This window comes from Phyllostomus hastatus, unplaced genomic scaffold (assembly GCF_019186645.2).
Source record: "Phyllostomus hastatus isolate PE091 unplaced genomic scaffold, TTU_PhHast_1.1 phas_contig_36, whole genome shotgun sequence".
Lineage (NCBI taxonomy): Eukaryota > Metazoa > Chordata > Mammalia > Chiroptera > Phyllostomidae > Phyllostomus > Phyllostomus hastatus.
In genome coordinates this window covers 2,774,556-2,780,151 of record NW_025333862.1, presented here as the reverse complement: position 1 = coordinate 2,780,151, position 5,596 = coordinate 2,774,556, and positions in this window count along the sequence as shown.

Here is a 5,596-nt window from a genome sequence, read left to right as displayed (position 1 = left end):
GAGCCGGCGGCAGAGGGGGAGGGGACAAGGCGTGGGATGCAGGGGGCGGGGAGCTCGCTCCCGGTGCCGCCTCCCGGCTGTTCCTGCCGTCGCCGCCCTCCCGCCGCCGTGTCCATTGTCTGCGGCCCAGCTCTTCCCCGAGTCACCGCTCCTCCAACCTCTGCCTCCAGAAGCCTGCGGCCTTCAACTTCCCGACTCGGAGGCGGGACCGCGACCCCAGCCCCTAACGAAGGCCTGGGGATTCCTCGACTCCTGGCCATGGCTCAGCCCAGAGGCCCTCCTGCAGCTGCTTTCCTCGACCCACTGTCGGAGATCGAGCCCCGAAATCCCTAGGGATGGCCGTGTTCAATTTTTCAGGGCCACGGATCCGGCTACACTAAATTCAATGGAATCTGGGACGTGGAAAGCCACCCCTGGCCTCGAGAAGGGAGAGTCATCCCTGATGTTAATTACTGGCGAGAGACAGTCCCCCTTTCCCAAGCATACGGGGATTTCCCTGACACCAACTCCACCATATTCCCCCAGCTTCCAAAAATAATTTAATTACACTGTTTTCTAGCTGCGAGCGGCGACCGCCCAGTCAGTCCGCTCCCTCATTAACGCTATTTCCTCCCTTCTGGTTTGAGCACTGGGATTAATTACAAAGGGAACCCTGCCTTGGGCGATGCGGGGTGGGGAGAAGACGATTGCGCCTGGAATTTGGTTGGCGGAGGTGAAGGGCCCTTCTCCCACGAAACCAGGAGTAAAAAGGTTTTGGCCTGTTGGGTCTCTAACCCTAAGCAGGTAGGGCTCTCAGCCCCAGGGGTGTCAGATACCTTCGAGTTAGGTGAACGTACGACACAGAGATTACAGAGTATGTAAAAATATCCGCCATAATTGGGGCATTTCTGCCTCCAAGAAACCTGTTGGGGTTTGTGAAGTGGTGCAGATAGACTGAACCCACCAAGAGTTGCCCCCACCATAAAAGTTTAGGCTGTGGGAGTCCGTGTTTCCCTTGGAGGAAATGGAAGCAAAGTATGATTATTGTTATCATAGTATTATTGCTGTGCAACCTGGCACTTACCTAGGAATAGTAATACTTTAAAAGGACCTCCACACACTTCTTCCTGGGCAGGGCAAGGCCGTCTCAACACCTCAGCATCTTCCAGCTCCCAATCCTGATACCTTTTCTCCCACCCCTGAGATTAAGAAGTCCCAGGGAAGGAAGACCAGCCTGTGTTCCTCGATGGTTTGAGGAATTTCTTTTTGGCTCCTTCCTGATGATTTTGGGTTTTTCCTGAAACCCAATCTAACCCTTTCCTGCTTCCATTCTAACCTGACTATAGATGAGGACAGAGCCATCTTCATCTGCATTTTGACCTTTCAAAGATGGAGAACCTTTAGAACACTTCCCTTCTCCTTTGTCTGAACCCTTGCCTCTCCTCATCCCTCCTTCCCACATCCTGGGTCGGGAACAGCAGTCTGCATGGAATATATGCAGAATCATTTCAGGTACCCAGGTTCCTGCCTGTATCCAGGCTTGTTTGCTTGGTGTCTATTACTGCACCGGGAACTGGGCTGTACTGGGGGTCCTGGCAATGACCACAACCAGGAGTATGAGAGACAATGATTAGGAGAGCTGGGGAAGAGTAAAGGAAGATGATAAGGAGGCCTTTGGGTGTTCCCAGCCCTGCCCCAGTGCTGGGCAGCAAGTATGTAATTTGATGCAGTGTTAGGCTGCCATGGCCCTGACTGACTGACAATCCAGGAGGTTAGTGTGCACAATGTTCACACAATGCTAGCCTATGTCACAGACCTCAACAAGACCCAAAGAATTGTAAACAGAGTTTCTGACACCAGAATTACATAATTCTGGAGATTGGCCCCACATAAAGCTCAAAAACTAAGTCAAGATGTCAAAAGATATCAAGCATCAAGCTGGAATAACCTGGTCTCTCCTTTTTCTTCTCTGAAGTTGAGATTGGAAACATTCAACTATATCTCCATAAACAAAAACACTGGATTACAGAGGAGAGGTCTAAAATGAAATCTGATTGGTGTGGTGTGTTCCATGCAGCAATTCTCTGGATTGCTTTCTACCCTCAATACCAGGATGCAAACCCACCTGTACCTTATACATTCTTAATTCACAGGGTGGGAAAATAGAGACTCAAAGCAGAGGCTCTTGTGTACCAGGGCCCAAGGGACCTAGCCTAATTCTTCAGAAAGGAGGTAGGCACTGAGGTGACATCTAACCAGGATTTTCTTAAGGGGGCTCACCTACAGTTGACAGAGGGAAGTTAGGAGCTTGAAAAACAACAGAGTAGAACAGATTGAACTTTGAATGTATAGCTCCTAGCTTTGAGGATGTGTGCCAGTTTCTTAATTCCTTCAAGCCTTAATTCCTGTATATAAAATGAAACTAATAAGGTAATAGAAGGAAATCCCTCCACGTAGCCATGGTACCCCAGTCAATTCCCAATGAAACTTTCCCTCTCTGTTCCATGTCTAGGGGATTCCTAGTGCTTTCAAGAATCTTACTCAAGGAAGGAGGCTCCTAGCCAATAATCAGTACCTGTAGTAAAAGGTTTTCCAACTCCCTACCAACTCATGGGCCTGACTCCTCAGAGATGGAACAGGCAGACCAGAGGCTGCCCTGGAAGGCTGAGTCTCCTGGGAAAGATGCAAAGGGCTCAAAGAGTGGCAATGGACACTCTCCAGAGGAAGGTCTTAGCTACGGAGAAGTGCCTGCTCCCTGTGTAGATTAAGCTGTTCCTAGAAGTCAGGCCGAAAACATGCAGCAGAAGTTAGGTCTTCTACTCTGGTGAAAACCACTGCTGAGAAAGGGGAATCCTTATTGCCTTGCTCAAGCATAGACAGTTTGCACCCTAGCAGAACGGCCATCAAAGTTTTTCATTGTGAGTCACTAGGAATTTCAACCACTCCCATGTACAAGTAACGCCGGTAATGTACCCACATCCCAGGCCAGAACCACCATCTTCTGGCAGCCTTAAGATAAAACCAGGGACAGTTCCATCTCTCATGATAATTAGAGCTCTTTCCCTAGCACCCACTTTCTTAGAAAGACTACCTTCAATACTTATAAATCCAGTCTGTACTTTGGAACAACTGGATTTTGTTTCACTTTTAATAAAAAGAAATAAAATAACAAAACAAACAAACAAAAAACCCTAACTGGTTAAGAACTCTACGATGTCATCAGGTTGTTGTGAGGTGTTCCTCACATAAGCTCCTAATATCTTGAGAAGGGGACCAAGTCTCATTCATTTCTACATCACTGGCCCATGCAAGTCACTAAGTATTTATTTACTTCCCTTTTAACTTCCTTGTCTTTCTCCATTCCTCCCCTATCCCAAAACGTTACCACTCCCTATTCATCTAAACTTTATCAAGTATGAGCTTCCTCAAATGACATCCCATTATCATCAATCTAAAAAGATATCTACAAGTAAACCAGTGGTTCCCAATCCTGACCGCACATTTTAATCATCTGGGAAGCTCTGAAAATGTACCCATGCCCAGGACACATCCCAAAGTAATTAAACAGAAATTTCTGAGGTCTGGCCCAGCTATCGGCATTTTTTTTTAAGTTACCTTAGTGATTCTAGTGTGAGAACCAGTAAGTCAAACTATTTCTGATTTCTTTCCCTTTTTCTTGGCAAAATAAGTGTCCCCCCAACTCCCTTGCCTCCAGGTTTGCATTAACTACTATCTTTCCCCACTTCCATTATTGTCCCTAATCTCTCTTATATCTAACTTTGACCTCTTCACCCCTTTTACCTAGTAGGTGTAATAAAATACCTCTGTCCAGTATGCAGCTTCCTCTTGCTTCAACCCTCTCTTTCCTTTTCTTCTCATTCAACCTTCTTAAAAGAGTAGATTCCTCACCACCATCCTTCACTTCTCAACTCCTTCCAACCTAGCTATCCCCTCAATATCATTTCTCCTCCTAACTTCAAATATTGATATTTCTCAGAATTCAGCCTTTGGCCCCTTTGCTCCTCATCCTACATGGTCTCCCAAAGTAATGTCATTCTCTCCCATGGCTTTATTCAGTACTTACTTATCAATGCTCCTAAATTTAGATCTCTCCTCTGAGCATCAGACTCATATTTTCAACTTCTTACTGGACATTTTAACTTGGCTATTCTCTGGTTCTCCAAATGTAATAGGTTCAAAGGGAATGTATTATCTTCCCTTCACCACCACTCAATCCCCTTAGCTTACTCAGACCTTTTTCACTCCCAAACTTGCATCATTCCCTTCCAATCTATCTTCCTTTTCTGAAGGAAAAATCACTATCACTCCCTTGCCTAAAACAATTCAATGCTCTCCTCTGTCTGCTAAATGAAGCCAAAACTTCTTGACATTGGGTGAAAGGACAGTCAGTAGCTGACTACTTTCCCCCTTCAGCCTCATCTCCTGTTTCTATCAGTGCAGTCCAAACATTCAATGCACATCCATTCAAATTATGCTCATTCAAACTATGCTCATCTACTGCTTGTTCTGCCAACTTGGAGTTCTATTACTGCCTCTGCTTTCACCTGGTATTTCCTTTGCCTGAAATGTCATCCTCCTCCTTCTCTGCCTAGAAAGTTCTGTTCATCCTTTAAGATTCAGTTGTGGTCTCCTCTTTGATCCCCTAACTTTTTCAAGCTAAGGTAGATGCCCTCTTCTATGGAGAGCCTTTTTCGTGCTCCCAGAGCTCTGCATTTTTAATAATATTGTATGGTAATTTCTTATTTACATCTCTGTCTGCCCAGTTGGTCTGTGAGCTTCTGAAATGGAAGGAACAGTAGTTTATTTATATTTCTACAGCCATAACTTAGCTAAGTGAATGGCATGCAAAGCAAATGTTTGTCTAGTGAAACAGAAGAGAGGAGAAGAGACTGAGAGGAGATGCACTATGGAATATCTGATATTAAAGGAATCTGCTTGTAAATAATAAAACAGTAACATTTTGAGACTGGAAGAGATCTTTCTCTATGTTACAGATGAGAAAACAAGTGTAGAGCAGGTAGGTAGTGCATTGCCCAAAAACCATACAGCTAAAAACCAGTGGCAGCACCCAAACTAGAACCTAGGTCTCTTGACTTCATGTTCAGTAGTCTATCAGCTGCACCATGTTAATGGAGCACTTATTGTTCCACTTAAATTAAAAGTACAGAGCAGTGGCCCTTAGCTTTTGGTGGACTGTTGCTTTCTTTGAGACTCTGATGAAAACTATAGGCTCCCTCCATAAAAATGCATATGAGAATTTCACATCCATTTTCAGTGGTCACAGGATGCTGGTGACTGAGTGAAGGATGAAGACTCTAGAAATGGAGAGTCTAGTAAGAAAGCTGATGCAAAAGTTGTGAGAGAGAGAGAGAGAGAGAGAGAGAGAGAGAGGGAGGAAGAACATGTAGGACCTAAGACAAGGGGGATAAGAAAGAAAGTTCAAATTCAAAAGGTGACCTGCAGATGGTAGAGGTGAGAAACAAGGAGGTATATAAGATGACTCAAAGTCTTCTGGCATAGATCTTAAGGAGTGTGGTGATGCCACATGTAGAATTACAGCTACTGAAGAAGAGTAAGTTTGAAGGGTAAATCATGC